The sequence below is a fragment of the Cherax quadricarinatus genome, chromosome 15 (genome assembly GCF_038502225.1).
Source record: "Cherax quadricarinatus isolate ZL_2023a chromosome 15, ASM3850222v1, whole genome shotgun sequence".
In the NCBI taxonomy this organism is placed as follows: domain Eukaryota; kingdom Metazoa; phylum Arthropoda; class Malacostraca; order Decapoda; family Parastacidae; genus Cherax; species Cherax quadricarinatus.
The window spans coordinates 35,734,183-35,753,815 of record NC_091306.1 but is presented as its reverse complement, the minus strand read 5'-3'; positions in this window follow the sequence as shown (position 1 = coordinate 35,753,815).

The following is a 19,633-nucleotide window of genomic DNA, read 5'->3' as shown; positions in this document are numbered from 1 at the left end:
TGAGGTATCTTTGGGGGCAAAGAAGGAAATATATAAGAGTATAGAGGTACCAACCTTCTTTTATGGGTGTGAAGCATGGGTTCTAAATGCTGCAGTGAGGAGGTGGCTGGAGGCAGTGGAGATGTTGTGTCTAAGGGGAATATGTGGTGTAAATATTATACAGAGAATTCATAATGTGGAAACTAGGAGGAAATGTGGAGTTACTAAAAGTATTAGTCAGAGGGCTGAAGAGGGGCTGTTGAGGTGATTTGGTCATTGAGAGACAATGGAACAAAGTAGGATGACTTGGAGAGCGTATAAATCTGTTGGGGAAGGAAGGCGGGGTAGGGGTGGTCCCCAAAAAGGTTGGAGGGAGGGGATAAAGGAGGTTTTGTGGGTGAGGGACTTGGACTTCCAGCAAGCGTGCTTGTGTTAGATAGGAGTGAATGGAGACAAATGGTTTTTGGGACCTGATGAGCTATTGGAGTGTGAGCAGGGTAATGTTTTTGAAGGGAGTCAGGGAAACCAGTTAGCCGACTTGAGTCCTGGATATGGAATGTACAATGTCTGCACTTTTAAAGGAGGGGTTTAGGATACTGGTAGTTTGGAGGGACGTCTAAACTGTCGAATCTGAGTGCCTCTGCAAAGACAGTGATTACGTATGAGTGATGGTGAAAGTGTTGATTGACGATGAAACTTTTTTCTTTTTTGGAGATTTTTTTCTTTCTTTTTGGGTCACCCTACCTCGGTGGGAAATGGCCAACATGTTTATGTTTATATATATATATATATATATATATATATATATATATATATATATATATATATATATATATATATATATATATACACCTACCATACGACTTACAACCTGCTCGACTTACGACCACTCGACTTACGACCGTGCTTTTTTTTTTGCCAAATTTCTGGGAAATAAACAACTATTTGTGTTGTACACAGTGCTTATCCTAAACCTTACAGTATAAAATACAGTACTAACAGCATAAAAAGTAAAGTAAAACATGAAATACCTAAATAAAACAATAAAATAAAGTCATTACAAAAATGTGATGTTGATATTCAGTAGTAAAGTTCGACTTACGACCGGTTTCTCGGAACCAAACTCGGTCGTAAGTCGGATGGTAGGTGTACATATACATGTGTGTGTGTGTGTGTGTATATATATATATATATATATATATATATATATATATATATATATATATATATATATATATATATATATATATATATATATATATATATATATATGCAAGGAATTCGCAAGAGCAGGCAAAGTATACACAAACACCGATCTCTGGCTGAAGGAGACTCGAACCTACGAACCTTGGAACAAGGTACGCAGTGCTTTACCAATCTACCCACACTAGACCAATACCTTGGAGTCCAGCTTGCACTAGACTTTGATCCAAGGCAGCCAGCTTTCAGGGAGAAGGCTTACAGCTTTTCATCTCATCCACTGCATGCATCAGCCTTACTAGAGATATTAACAATGCAAGGAATTCGCAAGACCATGCGAAATATACACAAACACTGTTCTCTGGCTGAAGGAAACTCGAAGCTACGAACTTTTGAACAAGGTACTCAGTCATTTACCAATCGACCCACACTGGACCAATACTTATGAGTCCAGCTTGCGCTAGACTTTGATCCAAGGCAGCCAGCTTTCAGGGAGAAGGCTTACAGCTTACCTTGCTCCAAGGTTCGAAGGTTCGAGTCTCCTTCAGCCAGAGATCAGTGTTTGTGTATATTTCGCCTGCTCTTGCGAATTCCTTGCATTGTTAATATCTCTAGTAAGGCTGATGCAAGCAGGGGATGAGATGAAAAGCTGTAAGCCTTCTCCCTGAAAGCTGGCTGCCTTGGATCAAAGTCTAGCGCAAGCTGGACTCCAAGGTATTGGTCCAGTGTGGGTAGATTGGTAAAGCACTGCGTACCTTGTTCCAAGGTTCGTAGGTTCGAGTCTCCTTCAGCCAGAGATCAGTGTGTGTGTATATATATATATATATATATATATATATATATATATATATATATATATATATATATATATATATATATATATATATATATGTATATATATACAGTGGACCCCCAGTTAACGAACTTTTTTCATTCCAGTAGTATGTTCAGGTGCCAGTACTGACCGAATTTTTTCCCATAAGGAATATTGTGAAGTAGATTAGTCCATTTCAGACCCCCAAACATACACGTACAAATGCACTTACATAAATACACTTACATAATTGGTCGCATTTGGAGGTGATCGTTAAGCGGGGGTCCACTGTATATATATATATATATATATATATATATATATATATATATAAACACCTACCATCCGACTTACGACCTGCTCGACATACGTCCACTCGACTTACAACTGTGCATCTGGCAGCTGGGCTGGGCCGGCTGATGCACACCACTGTACAATATTTGACAATACTCGCGGCGGCAATGCGTCATGCAGGCAGCATCAGTTTGAGTAACCCTGTCCTATCAGCAGCATCATACTGTATTAACTGTACTAACTGGACAGTAAATTTCACCATGGCCCCTAAGATGAAGTCTGTGGCAAGAAAGGCTCTTACTCTCGAACTCTCTATTTGTTTTCACTGTTGCACATAAACCTGTCTGTATCTGTCTGCCTATATATCTGTGTATCTCTGTGTGTCTGTTTATCTGTCTGTCTGCCTGTGTGTGTGTGTTTTTCTGTCTACCTGTGTCTATGTCTACCTGTGTGTCTGTCTTTCTGTCTACCTGTGTGTCTGTCTTTATGCCTACCTGTGTCTCTCTTTCTGTCTACCTGTGTGTCTGTCTACTTGTGTGTGTCTTTATGTCTACCTGTGTGTGTCTTTCTGTCTACCTGTGTCTGTCTGTCTACCTGTGTGCATCTGTCTACCTGTGTGTCTGTCTGTCTACCTGTGTGTCTGTCTACCTGTGTGTGTCTACCTGAGTGTCTGTCTGTCTGTCTTTCTGTCTGCTTGTCTGTCTCAGAGCCACTCATTAGGAGTGTAATTGGTCTTGAAGATGCCATGATAATAATGATAACACAATAATAATCACTGAGGTGCATTAAATGTGTATAAAACGTTGATATAGACATTTTGCTTAATCCATCTATGATTTCTTTTTCAAAATTATATAATAAACATGCTACATAACATATAAACATATAAATTAACAAATGTGAGATGTTTTTCTGGTCAGCTTGACAGAGTGAACAGGAATCATTCGTGTCCAGGCTGGTAACAACAACAATGTTTGTTTACATAACTCACCAACTTTCTACACACTCATTCGTTTATTCATTTAATCTTGTTTACTCACCTCTCACTCTACATTAAGACTACAGATATTTTAAGGTAAGTAATGAGTGGACACGATTATTATATTATAGTTTAATAATAATAATATTAATAATAGTACATATGTATTATTGTAATAATAATAATTATCATTTATATTATTAATTTAGGGCACTGGAGCACAGATCCACTGTATAGCACTTTGTCTGGATTATTTGGGTTATCCTAGGCAATTTATACTATGTATGATAACTTTACTTACATGTACCTGTGAGAGAGAGAGAGAGCCAGAGCCACATTCAGTCAGCCAATCACCCACCAGACCTCCCACCCACCCACCCGGCCAGCCAGCCAGCTACGTATTACACATGTTCCAGAGTTGTTTCTCTTTACTTAGGGTATAGGTTATACTACATTCTGGCAGGATGACACTACCAGTGGTATTCTCCCATTCCACTGTGTCGACAATACATAAAGATAACAGTAACATATGATACTGTATGCGATGTAAAATTTACAATACAGTTCACTACCATGTATACATTATATAAAGTAAATAAATAATTAAAATATAACAGTAGAAGTAAAAATGGTAAAAAAATGAAATAATGATTGTACATTACATTACAGTACTATGTAGGTAGTTTATATAGGAAAGGTTTGACATTATTACTTTGAATTATGCCCTACCCAGTATGTCGGCAATTTTCAAAGGTTCGACTTACGTCCATTTTGACTTACGACCGGTTGGTCGGAACCAAGCTTGGTCGTAAGTCGGATGGTAGGTGTATATATATATATATATATATATATACGTATATATATATATATATATATATATATATATATATATATATATATATCTATATATATATATATACATGTATATATATATATATATATATATATATATATATATATATATATATATATATATATATATATATTATATTATATTATATTACATATTATATTAATTGATACATTATGGAATGTATTCTTAGGAATGTTAAGGAGGCCGTCAGCATTTATTCCTTGAACAATATTGTAAGTGATTATGTTATGAAGTGTTTATCTGTCAACTATTGATGCATATACAGCCTCTCCTCACTTAACCCTTAAACTGTCTAAACACAGATCTACGTTCACATGCGTAGTGCTCTGACTTTGATTTTCCCCATTTGAAAGCATGTAAAAAAAAAGGAGATCTACATTCGGAGCCCCCCCGCACGTGGATGTAGATCTACGTTTGGACAGTTTAAGAGTTAACAGTGGAGTTCCGTTCTTAAGACCTCATCGGTAAATGAATGCGACACTAAGTGAGGAGCATACTATAATGGTAGTGGGTTTGTGTCAACCATCTTTGATATTTTTTAATGTCACCTCTGCACCATTTATAACATTGTTAGTATATTTTTAAATGTTTATACAATAGTGTACTGTATATTGTAATAAACAAAATAGAGGAAAAGAGCTCTAACACACATTATTTAGGTATGCATACTGGTAAGAGAGCCCATCATAAGTCCAAGCCATTGGTAAACAAGTAAGTCGCTAAGTGAGGAGAGGCTGCATTATGTAATCTTGGGGAGCTAATAATGTAGCCAAGATAACTAAGAATTCTTCTCTGACCTAAGTTTATATATTATTAGTACAGTGGACCCTCCCCTAACGAACGCATCGCATAACATTAAATTCGCCTAACGATACATTTTAACGCTAACATTTTGCCTCGGCTAATGCTAAAAAACACGCCTAACGATATTCGTTCTTGGGTACCAATTAATATCGTTAGGTGAGGGTCCACTGTATTGGTTAAAGAGAGTAAAAATACAATTCCTCTAAACATTTTCTCCAGATACAAGTTTCTACAAGTCCATTTATAAAAGAATTTACAATTACTCATGATTATTTTATGAGTTAATATTTTCAGTATACTGTTGATTAGCTATTTACACTAAACAAGAATGGTAAATTATACTTTATACACTATATATTTTTATGGTGAATAGGAGATAAACATTGTGATAATGGACAGTCCAAGTTCTGTTGTTTTCAAGCCAAAATATAAATTCAAAAACTATTGTTCTAATGAGAATTAAATTTTAAATTTAAAAATACCCAATAGCACTCATACACCTGGGAAATTTTCTTTAAAATTAATCAATAGTTTTTAAAACTACAGTAAGTAGTACTTGACGATCTCCTTAATCCATACTGTATTTATAAAACAAAGGGGAACAAAATATTCTTAAATTTTTCTTACAATCAGTTACATAAAACATTCATCAGTTCCTCAGGGATGTGCATATGTGTGTTAAAATTTCAAATTCTACAGAGTAATTCCCTTACACAAAACTGGTCACCTGCAAGTACCAATTAAATCCTTAACACTAATTTGTTCCTATTAACTCTTTCAGGGTTGAGAGGCCCTCTCCTAAACTTGTTCTCAGGGTTGAAAATTTTTCGGAAAAAAATTATTTTTTCTTATGAAAAGACAGGGAATATTTTCCCAATCATAATGACACCAAAAGTATGAAATTTGATGGAAAACTTACAGAATTAAGCTCTTGCAAAGCTAGCAGTCTCGACGATGTTTACGCATCGGCAACTTTGAGCCCTATTTTCGGCCAATTCCAGTGTACTTGTCAACAAAAATCATAACTATTTTGCTAGAACTCCATTTTTCCTATCGAATGAACACATGAAACCACCCATTTACCGATTTCAACTATCCAATAAAGTGGTCAGAAATTCGCAATTTTGCCAATTTCACACAAATTTCAGAACCTGGAGTTTACCTGGAGACAGTTCTGGGGTTCAATGCCCCCCTGGCCCAGTCTGTGACCAGGCCTCATGGTGGATCAGAGCCTGATCAACCAGGCTGTTACTGCTGGCTGCACGCAATCCAACATATGAGCCACAGCCCGGCTGGTCAGGTACCAACTTTAGGTGCTTGTCCAGTGCCTGCTTGAAGACAGCCAGGGGTCTACTGGTAATCCCCCTTATATATGCTGGGAGGCAGTTGAACAGTCTTGGGCCCCTGACACTTATTGTATTGTCTCTTAACATGCTAGTGACACCCCTACTTTTCATTGATGTCAGCGTGCCTCGTTGTGCTCTGCGTTTTTTCGTGTTTTCACGGTCGCTCTTACGTGCTAGAACTTTAATTTGTGTCATCAATCCTATACGATACATCCCTCTAGCGCCTGGAACCAATCTTGGGCGGAAAACATTATATACTGAGTCAAAAAGGAGAATTAGTGTGCACTACCTAGCATAGTTTACTGCCAGTGGGGAATCATAGGCCTGTGTTCCGTGTGACAAAACAATAATAATTGAACTTTTCTTGTCAGAGGAAAGAAAGTCTCCCTGATAACATTGTGTATACATAGTGTATAGTGTATACTACAGTGGCTCCCTAGTATATTGATGATAAAGGCTGAAGTGTCATTTGAAAACAGGTGAATTTGTAAATGAAGTGATAAGCCTATAGAGGCAGGTGCCAGAAGTCGCCAGAAACTTACCACAGGTCAGCTGTTTTAATAATCTTCCTGGCCTGCTAGTGTACTCGCATATAATCTAGTGATACCAGTGAATAGCAGAATACGGTGTTGTAGTAGCAACTAACCAGTTTTATAATGGTACTTAGTGGAGTGGAGTGACTTTCATTAGTTTCTTTTTTCTTGAAATACCAGAAGTTACTGTGAATTTCATATAACCTGTAGTTACCAGCGGTCGCAATATACACAACGAGAAGCAATTATTACTACAGAAAAAGCGTCCTTCCTCCAAAATTTCCACCAGTCAACTATAGTGATAATATAGCATTTATTGTGGTGGAAACGAAAAAAAAAAAACTAGAAAAGCTAGATACAGCGATTGATAAACAAGGGTTGTGGCTCGACCGTTCGTCATTGTAGGAGTTGCGAGCAGTCACCGGTTTCTTCAACACGCAAGTTATACTTTTGTATCAATCAAATCACATATTACTCGGGTAGATAATTTCCAGTAGATCCTTCATGTTTTAGCTCAAATCACCGAACAGTATGTTTTAAATAAGTGACCCACTGATCAGATCAGATCGACTGGTCCGAATCCTTGACTGGTCTGAACCCTTGACTGGTCCGAACCCTTGACTGGTTTCAAACGGATTCGTTGGACAATAAAGCAGACTGTAAATGGAGGGGGTTGTAGGCGCCCTTATCAAACACAAACAATAAATATAAAGGAACGTGCACGGTAAGCTGTCCAATATACAAAAACAGTTAGAAACAGAAATACAAATAGCTAGAGCTTCATTTAAGGAGGTTATTAATAGAATATTCAAGAGGTTGCTAGTAGAATTACAGTAAATCAACCATTCAAATCATTATGAAGCTCTGTGTAGTCTGTGGTCAATCAAACAAACGGGCTTCCACATGGATAAATTGTCATTTTTGTGGAAATTGGTGTCACGCCCCTTGTGCAGATATCCAAGAACTAGCTACAAGCAGTATTATTAAAACAGGGAAGTGTTTTTGGGTATGCCCAAATGAGATAAATCTGTGGACTAAAATCACAAGGGTATTAAAAGAGGATAACATCAAAGCTGCTTTCATAGACAACCTGGAAGCTTTCTACAACAGATGGGAACATAAAAAGTCTGGGCTGACTGGTACTGCTCTTGATACTGGCCATGTAGTCAGAAACTGTAAGGCTGGAGGCGAAGTCCTGGTAGTCAGTAAATGTGGGGCTGATAGTGCTGTCCTTGGAGACAGTAATGGTGAAGCTGGAGGTGCTGTCCTGGGAGACAGTAATGGTGAAGCTGGAGGTGCTGTCCTGGGAGACAGTAATGGTGAAGCTGGAGATGCTGTCCTGGGAGACAGTAATGGTGAAGCTGGAGGTACTGTCCTTTAAGACAGTAATGGTGAAGCTGGAGATGCTGTCCTGGAAGACAGTAATGGTGAAGCTGGAGGTGCTGTCCTGGGAGACAGTAATGGTGAAGCTGGAGATTTTGTCCAGGTAGTCAGGAATTATACCCAGGAAGGAATACATATAAATGATCTCATAGGGGACAGGAGCCGTAGTAGGGAAACAAGTGTAGTCAAAGATAAGATAAAACCAATATTGCAAACTAGAAATACCGCAGGAAATAGCAAACAAGAGGACTCCACTAGCAATAGTGAAGATATATTACCAAAAACAACTGGTGGGAGCTCCATTGTTGGTGCTAGGGAGGATAGGAGTAAGACAGGGAAATATGCACCAACAGAGAATACAGTCACAGAAACCCAAGGCAAACGGAAACCAAGCCTGTGCACATACTATGCACTTGGTATCTGCAGGCATGGGAAATCTGGAAAAACAGATGGGACGTGCAACTATGAACACCCTAGAAAATGCCATGCCCATATGACAACAGGAAAATGCAAACTCCCTTCCTGTAAGCTTTTTCACCCTGAACTGTGTACCTCTTCAGTACAGGAAAGACTGTGCTATAACTTAAATTGCCAGGCATACCATCTAAAGGGGACAAAAAGATACAAAACATCCAGGCCATGGGAAAACCTGGGTAGCCACAGCCACTCAAGAGGGAGAGGTTTTTTAGTGCCAGGAAGGAGAAAAAAAAAAAAAAAAAAAAAAAAAAAAAAAAAAAAAAAAAAAAAAAACTGGCAGGAAATGGCAGAAATCGTACACCAAATCCAGTCATTCCTGGAGTGGAACCACAGTCGATGGCCTCCACTCCAAACCAACAGATACAGATACTAATGCCGGAAAAAAAATTCCCCCCCCCCAGTACCAACAATACCACCAGTCTGATAACATTCTTCTTTGCAAATATACAGGGTCTAAAGCCAGCAACAAACAACAAAATACCTTTCATCCATGGACTGCTTGCAGAGGCAAAGGCAATGTTCGCGGCTTTCACTGAGACCCACATAAAGGATCACTTGGACAACGAAATATGGATCCCAGGTTACAACCTATACAGATGTGACAGAGTGAACAGGCAAAAGGGGGGGGGGGGTTGGCCTGTACATTGCAGAGTCACTTGTTTGCACAGAACTGCTTAATGCCTCAAATGATGTAGTGGAAGTTTTAGCAGTAAAGGTTGAGAACCAAAACCTAGTCATTGTGGTAGTCTACAAGCCTCCGGATGCAACATCCCAGCAATTCCAGGAACAGCTGTTAAAAATTGACCACTGTCTGGAAAACCTTCCAGCTCCTGCACCCAACATTTTGCTCCTGGGGGATTTCAACTTAAGGCACCTAAAATGGAGGAATATAGCAAATAATATTGTTGCAGTAATAACACCAGGAGGCAGCTCTGATGAAAACTCACACTCACACGAGCTTTTAAATCTCTGCACAAAATTCAATTTAAACCAGCAAATAATAGAGCCTACTAGATTGGAGAATACACTAGACCTCATCTTCACTAACAATGATGATGTGATACGAAATGTCACCATATCAAAAACAATATACTCAGATCACAACATAATTGAGGTTCAGACATGTATGCGTGGAGCCCCAGACCGACATAATGAGACTAGTCACGAGGGAGCATTCACCAAATTCAACTTCAATAACAAAAACATAAAGTGGGACCAAGTAAACCAAGTCCTAACTGATATAAGCTGGGAAGATATACTAAGCAACACAGACCCCAACTTATGCCTAGAACAGATTAACTTGGTGGCACTCGATGTATGCACAAGGCTTATTCCTCTAAGAAGAAGGAGGAGTAGATGTAAAATAGAAAGAGACAGGCGCTCCCTTTACAGGCGACGGAAAAGAATAACAGAGCGGCTAAAAGAGGTCAATATATCTGAAATGCGTAGGGAGACACTGGTCAGAGAAATAGCAAGCATCGAACTTAAGCTAAAGGAATCCTTTAGGAGTCAGGAATTGCGGGAAGAACTAAAAGCCATAAATGAAATTGAAAGAAACCCAAAGTATTTCTTCTCCTATGCCAAATCAAAGTCGAGAACAACGTCCAGTATTGGGCCCCTACTTAAACAAGATGGGTCCTACACAGATGACAGCAAGAAAATGAGTGAGCTACTCAAGTCCCAATATGACTCAGTTTTTAGCAAGCCACTAACCAGACTGAGAGTCGAAGATCAAAATTAATTTTTTATGAGAGAGCCACAAAATTTGATTAACACAAGCCTATCCGATGTTATCCTGACGCCAAATGACTTCGAACAGGCGATAAATGACATGCCCATGCACTCTGCCCCAGGGCCAGACTCATGGAACTCCGTGTTCATCAAGAACTGCAAGAAGCCCCTATCACGAGCCTTTTCCATCTTATGGAGAGGGAGCATGGACACGGGGGTCGTCCCACAGTTACTAAAAACAACAGACATAGCCCCACTCCACAGAGGGGGCAGTAAAGCAACAGCAAAGAACTACAGACCAATAGCACTAACATCCCATATCATAAAAATCTTTGAAAGGGTCCTAAGAAGCAAGATCACCACCCATCTAGAAACCCATCAATTACACAACCCAGGGCAACATGGGTTTAGAACAGGTCGCTCCTGTCTGTCTCAACTATTGGATCACTACGACAAGGTCCTAAATGCACTAGAAGACAAAAAGAATGCAGATGTAATATATACAGACTTTGCAAAAGCCTTCGACAAGTGTGACCATGGCGTAATAGGGCACAAAATGCGTGCTAAAGGAATAACAGGAAAAGTCGGTCGATGGATCTATAATTTCCTCACTAACAGAACACAGAGAGTAGTCGTCAACAGAGTAAAGTCCGAGGCAGCTACGGTGAAAAGCTCTGTTCCACAAGGCACAGTACTCACTCCCATCTTGTTCCTCATCCTCATATCCGACATAGACAAGAATGTCAGCCACAGCACCGTGTCTTCCTTTGCAGATGACACCCGAATCTGCATGACAGTGTCTTCCATTGCAGACACTGAAAGGCTCCAGGCGGACATCAACCAAATCTTTCAGTGGGCTACAGAAAACAATATGAAGTTCAATGATGAGAAATTTCAATTACTCAGATATGGTAAACACGAGGAAATTAAATCGTCATCAGAGTACAAAACAAATTCTGGCCACAAAATAGAGCGAAACACCAACGTCAAAGACCTGGGAGTGATCATGTCGGAGGATCTCACCTTCAAGGACCATAACATTGTATCAATCGCATCTGCTAGAAAAATGACAGGGTGGATAATGAGAACCTTCAAAACTAGGGAGGCCAAGCCCATGATGACACTCTTCAGGTCACTTGTTCTATCTAGGCTGGAATATTGCTGCACACTAACAGCACCCTTCAAGGCAGGTGAAATTGCTGACCTAGAAAATGTACAGAGAACCTTCACGCATATCGGAGATAAAACACCTCAATTACTGGGAGCGCTTGAGGTTCCTAAACCTGTATTCCCTGGAATGCAGGCGGGAGAGGTACATGATTATATACACCTGGAAAATCCTGGAGGGACTAGTACCGAACTTGCACACGAAAATCACACACTACGAAAGCAAAAGACTTGGCAGACGATGCACCATCCCCCCAATGAAAAGCAGGGGTGTCACTAGCACGTTACGAGACCATACAATAAGTGTCAGGGGCCCGAGACTGTTCAACTGCCTCCCAGCATACATAAGGGGGATTACCAACAGACCCCTGGCAGTCTTCAAGCTGGCACTGGACAAGCACCTAAAGTCGGTTCCTGACCAGCCGGGCTGTGGCTCGTACGTTGGTTTGCGTGCAGCCAGCAGCAACAGCCTGGTTGATCAGGCTCTGATCCACCAGGAGGCCTGGTCACAGAAACCCATGTTGCCCTGGGTTGCGGAATTGATGGGTATCTAGATGGGTGGCGATCTTGCTTCTTAGGACCCTTCCAAAGATTTTTATAATATGGGATATTAGTGCTATCAGTCTGTAGTTCTTTGCTATTGCTTTACTGCCCCCTTTGTGGAGTGGGGCTATGTCTGTTGCTTTTAGTAACTGTGGGACGACCCCCGTGTCCATGCTCCCTCTCCATAGGATGGTAAAAGCACGTGATAGGGGCTTCTTGCAGTTCTAGATGAACAGGGATTTCCATGAGTCTGTCCCTTGGGCAGAGTGCATGGGCATGTCATTTATCACATGTTCAAAGTCATTTAGCATCAGGATAGCATCAGATAGGCTTGTGTTTACCAAATTCTGTGGAACTCTCATAAAAAATTCATTTAGATCTTCGGCTCTCAGTCTGGTTAGCGGCTTGCTAAAAACTGAGTCATATTGGTACTTGAGTAGCTCACTCATTTCCTTGCTGTCATCTGTGTAGGACACATCTTGTTTAAGTAGGGGCCCAATACTGGGTGTTGTTCTCGACTTTGATTTGGCATAAGAAAAGAAATACTTTGGGTTTCTTTCGATTTCGTTTATGGCTTTTAGTTCTTCCCGCAATTCCTCACTCCTATAAGATTCCTTTAGCTTTAGTTCGATGTTTGCTATTTCTCTGATCAGTGTCTCCCTATGCATTTTAGATATATTGGCATCTTTTAGCTGCTCTGTTATTCTTTTCCGTCGCCTGTAAGGGGAGCACCTGTCTCTTTCTATTTTATATCTACTCCTCCTTTTTCTTAAAGGAATAAGCCTTGAGCATACATCGAGTGCCACAGAGTTAATCTGTTCTAGGCATAAGTTGGGGTTTTTGTCGCTTAGTCTATCTTCCAAGCTTATATCGTTTAGGACTTGGTTTACTTGGTCCCACTTTATGTTCTCGTTATTGAAGTTGAATTTGGTAAAGGCTCCCTCATGACTGATCTCATTTTGTTGGTCTGGGGCTCCACGCATACATGTCTGAACCTCGATTATGTTGTGATCTGAGTATATTGTTTTTGATATGGTGACATTTTGTATCAGATCATCATTGTTAGTGAAGATGAGGTCTAGTGTATTCTCCAGTCTAGTAGGCTCTATTATTTGCTGGTTTAAGTTGAATTTTGTGCAGAGATTTCAAAGCTCGTGTGTGTGAGTTCTCGTCTGAGCTGCCTCCTGGTGTTATCACTGCAACAACATTATTTGCTATATTCCTCCATTTTAGGTGCCCCATGTTGAAATCCCCCCAGGAGCAAGATGTTGGGGGCTGGAGCTGGAAGATTTTCCAGACAGTGGTCAATTTTCAACAGTTGTTCCTGGAATTGCTGGGACGTTGCATCCGGAGGCTTGTAGACTACCACAATGACTAGGTTTTGGTTCTCGATCTTTAATGCTAAAACTTCCACTACATCATTTGAGGCATTAAGCAGTTCTGTGCAAATAAGTGACTCTGCGATATACAGGCCACCCCCCCCCCTTTGCCTGTTCAATCTGTCGCATCTGTATAGGTTGTAACCTGGAATCCATATTTCGTTGTCCAAGTGATCCTTTCTGCTACTTTGAGCTCAATTTCAAGGTACTTTTCGTTGTAAAACCAATCAAAATCATCTTAATTTCTGTAATATGTCTTCCATTCTATAAAATGAGACCAGGAAAACTAGAATACAACCATAAATACCATACAAAAATACAGTGCAAAGTCGCTGTTTTAAACCAAATACACGGTCAAAGTTTTTTTTTTTCTCATTACACACTGTGTGCTACAGGATTTTTTTTATACTGTGCACACTGACCACATAGACCCATTCTTTCATATGTAGGCCTACCAGCTTTCTCTCGCTAGATTTGAAGGTGCTAGAATTTATGCGTACTAGTACGTCAATAACCCTGGTGCATAAGCCGTACTAGTACATCGGAAACCCTGAAAGGGTTAAAAGACAAACTGCAACTAAAACCAAGTCAGTTATAGTATTAAGTGCGACAAGCAACATGCAATATTGGATTTAATTAACATCCTTTGGTGATAAGAAATTTCATGACTGTACTTGCTCTTACACTGTAAAATTAACTTTTATAATAAATAAAATGGAAGTAACACCTACTCTCCTTCTCACTGAGATAACTTACAAAAATTAACAATACTTTATAAGAGGTGCAAGATGAAGAGCCACAACTTTAGTTCCATTTATATAATGACCTGGAAATAAATAATTGTTCCAGTCTTCACAAATGATATGGAATATTTGTCAAAATCAATATGCAATGATTACTTGCAGGGTGCTGAAGGAAATGTAATGACTGCTCACAGTGAACAACATCATATAATATAATTGATTAGAAAGTGATGAAAATAATGTAATGATTGTTTACAATGTGAAGAGAATATAATGCTTGGTTGTATTGTGAAACTAATGTAATGACTGGACACATAGTGAAAAAAATATAATGACTGTTTATGTGGTGATGGCAATATAATGACTGGATATATGGTAAAAAGAATATACTTACTGGTTACATTATTAAATGAATGTAATGACTGCTGACATGGTGAAGAGAATGCACTGACTGGCTATGCTGGATGTGAAGAGATTGCAACAATGTGATACATAGTGAAGAAACATATGATAAACAACTCTCACTGGTGCTGCCCTTAAGAAAGCACTACTATGTGGTACATTATATATATTTTCATCATAAAACATGCAGTATCACAACCATATTTAGAATTAAAAACATCAACACCCACGAGGATGATATTAACATATTACCTGTAAAATTCAAAATAGTGCACTGTAATATTGATTAAGACAGTAATGATAAAGATTACTGAAAAATCAATGGCAAGTTATAATTCTTACAGCAATTTTTAACAAATGTTCAGTACAGTATATTGAATTGAGATCATTGCTTGCCTATAGTATTGAATAACTGACCTGACAAAGTGGTATGACTGGGTATTGTTGAAGTAAACCTTATAATACTACACTCCTCTAAAATAAATTAACAGTAGCTGTTTTTTTTTTCTGAGAAAAAGGGTATTAGCCGGTAAGATAGCACACTGTGGACTATACCCCAGGTATTAATACTTGTAATGCCAAATTCACAAACACTTGTAACACCATCTCCACAACACTTGTAACACCATCTTCACAACACTTGTAACACCATCTTCACAACACTTGTAACACCATCTTCACAACACTTGTAACACCATCTCCACAACACTTGTAACACCATCTTCACAAAACACTTGTAACACCATCTTCACAAACACTTGTAACACCATCTTCACAACACTTGTAGCACCATCTCCACAACACTTGTAACACCATCTTCACAAACACTTGTAACACCATCTCCACAACACTTGTAACACCATCTTCACAAACACTTGTAACACCATCTTCACAACACTTGTAGCACCATCTCCACAACACTTGTAACACCATCTCCACAACACTTGTAACACCATCTTCACAAACACTTGTATCACCATCTTCACAACACTTGTAACACCATCTTCACAACACTTGTAACACCATCTTCACAACACTTGTAACACCATCTTCACAACACTTGTATCACCATCTTCACAACACTTGTAACACCATCTTCACAACACTTGTAACACCATCTTCACAACACTTGTAACACCATCTTCACAAACACTTGTATCACCATCTTCACAACACTTGTAACACCATCTCCACAACACTTGTAACACCATCTTCACAAACACTTGTATCACCATCTTCACAACACTTGTAACACCATCTTCACAACACTTGTAACACCATCTTCACAACACTTGCAACACCATCTTCACAACACTTGTAGCACCATCTTCACAACACTTGTAACACCATCTTCACAACACTTGTAACACCATCTTCACAACACTTGCAACACCATCTTCACAACACTTGTAACACCATCTTCACAACACTTGTAACACCATCTTCACAACACTTGTAACACCATCTTCACAACACTTGTAACACTATCTTCACAAACACTTGTAACACCATCTTCACAACACTTGTAACACCATCTTCACAACACTTGTAACACCATCTTCACAACATTTGTAACACCATCTTCACAACACTTGTAACACCATCTTCACAAAACACTTGTAACACCATCTTCACAACACTTGTAACACCATCTTCACAACACTTGTAACACCATCTCCACAACACTTGTAACACCATCTTCACAAAACACTTGTAACACCATCTTCACAACACTTGTAACACCATCTTCACAAAACACTTGTAACACCATCTTCACAACACTTGTAACACCATCTTCACAACACTTGTAACACCATCTTCACAACACTTGTAACACCATCTTCACAAAACACTTGTAACACCATCTTCACAACACTTGTAACACCATCTCCACAACACTTGTAACACCATCTTCACAACACTTGTAACACCATCTTCACAACACTTGTAACACCATCTTCACAACACTTGTAACACCATCTTCACAACACTTGTAACACCATCTTCACAAAACACTTGTAACACCATCTTCACAACACTTGTAACACCATCTTCACAAAACACTTGTAACACCATCTTCACAAAACACTTGTAACACCATCTTTACAACACTTGTAACACCATCTTCACAAAACACTTGTAACACCATCTTCACAAAACACTTGTAAGACCATCTCCACAACACTTGTAACACCATCTTCACAAAACACTTGTAACACCATCTTCACAACACTTGTAACACCATCTCCACAACACTTGTAACACCATCTTCACAAAACACTTGTAACACCATCTTCACAACACTTGTAACACCATCTTCACAACACTTGTAACACCTTCACAACACTTAAGAACATAAGAACATAAGAAAGGAGGAACACTGCAGCAGGCCTGTTGGCCCATACTAGGCAGGTCCTTTACAATTCATCCCACTAACAAAACATTTGCCCTACCCAATTTTCAATGCTACCCAAGAAATAAGCTCTGATGTGCAAATCCCACTCAAATCCAACCCCTCCCACTCATGTACTTATCCAACCTAAATTTGAAACTACCCAAAGTCCTAGCCTCAATAACCCAACTAGGTAGACTGTTCCACTCATCAACTACCCTATTTCCAAACCAATACTTTCCTATGTCCTTTCTAAATCTAAACTTATCTAATTTAAATCCATTACTGTGGGTTCTCTCTTGGAGAGATATCCTCAAGACCTTGTTAATATCCCCTTTATTAATACCTATCTTTCACTTATACACTTCGATCAGGTCTCCCCTCATTCTTCGTCTAACAAGTGAATGTAACTTAAGAGTCTTCAATCTTTCTTCATAAGGAAGATTTCTAATGCTATGTATTAATTTAGTCATCCTACGCTGAATGTTTTCTAACGAATTTATGTCCATTCTGTAATATGGAGACCAGAACTGAGCTGCATAATCTAGGTGAGGCCTTACTAATGATGTATAAAGCTGCAGTATGACCTCTGGACTTCTGTTGCTTACACTTCTTGATATAAATCCCAATAATCTATTTGCTTTATTACGTACGCTTAAGCATTGCTGTCTTGGTTTAAGGTTGCTGCTTACCATAACCCCCAAGTCCTTTTCGCAATCTGTATGGCTAAGTTCTACATTATTTAACTTGTAAGTGCTAGGGTTATGGACACTCCCGAGCTTCAGAACCTTGCATTTATCTACATTGAACTGCATCTGCCACTTTTCTGACCAAGAATAGAGTTTGTCTAAATCTTTCTGAAGTTCCCTAACATCTACGTTTGAATCAATTATCCTACCTATCTTTGTGTCATCGGCGAATTTGCTCATGTCACTACTAATTCCTTCATCAAGATCATTGATATACATTATAAACAACAAAGGGCCCAAGACTGACCCCTGTGGAACGCCGCTTGTTACCGATCCCCACTCGGATTTAACCCCATTTATGGACACTCTCTGTTTCCTGTCTGTGAGCCATGATTCGATCCACGAGAGCACCCTTCCCCCAATGCCATGAGCTGCCACTTTCTTTAACAGTCTTTTGTGCGGAACTCTGTCAAAAGCCTTACTAAAATCTAAGTAAATAATATCAAATTCTTTATCGTGGCCAACAGCCTCAAAAGCTTTACTGAAGAAAGTTAATAAATTAGTTAGACAAGACCAGCCTCTTGTGAATCCATGCTGAGTATCATTAATCAAGCTATGCTTATCGAGATGGCTTCTTATAATCTCAGCTATAATTGACTCTAGTAATTTGCCTACAATTGTGGTCAGGCTTATTGGGCGGTAATTTGACGGTAACAACTTGTCCCCTGTTTTAAGAATAGGAATTACATTAACCATCTTCCACATATCAGACACTAAACCATCTTCACAAAACACTTGTAACACCATCTCCACAACACTTGTAACACCATCTTCACAACACTTGTAACACCATCTTCACAACACTTGTAACACCATCTTCACAACACTTGTAACACCATCTTCACAACACTTGTAGCACCATCTCCACAACACTTGTAGCACCATCTCCACAACACTTGTAACACCATCTTCACAACACTTGTAACACCATCTTCACAACACTTGTAACACCATCTTCACAACACTTGTAACACCATCTTCACAAAACACTTGCAGTTGCTAGTCATACTGTAATATATTCATGATTTATTAAAGTGTTTTATAATACAATATTAATAACTTCAACAAGGAACATTCTTGTGCTCTTCAGTAATCATGTCATATTTTATTGAAAGAAAACTTGATAAAATTATTCTTTATGCACAATTTCTTATGAATATGTTAATTAGTGACGCTGTCAAAAGACTCTGATAATTATCCTGAAAAGTATCACTAGATTTTATATTTGTTTTAGTTATAAGTATCAACACTTCTTGAATAATGCTGGAGAAAACTAGGCAAAGATATGAACATTTTTATAAAAAAAGAATGTAGTAAAACCTGTGATTCTGTATAATATTTACCAGGTAAACAAAATCTGCTGTTTTAATTTATAAGTTTGATTGTGAATGAACAACAATCCATCTCCAAGATGACAAATTCTAAAAACATTAAAAAAAAATAAAGAACATTATAGGAACTTTGCTATATAGTGTACATTAGTAATTAAAACACTTAGAATATTGGTCCTTGTCCCTTTGCTCTTTACTTCAAGTATAATTTTCATCTTAACTGTTAATCATTTATGCATCAAACATTTGCATATTTAAAATTAAACACTACTGGTATGACTAATATTTTCAAGCTCATGTAAAAACAATAAGTATATCAAGTGACAATAATTTATTATAATGTTATTAACTTCATATATATATTCTTCATACATAGCATATGAAAGATTAAACAGGAATTAAATCACAGTTAGAAGGAAGATAACAGGCTGAGATTTACTTTGTTTTGTCTTAAAACTAAATCCTAACTTGACAACTCTTTGGCAACTGCAGCTTCCATTACTAAAATACAGC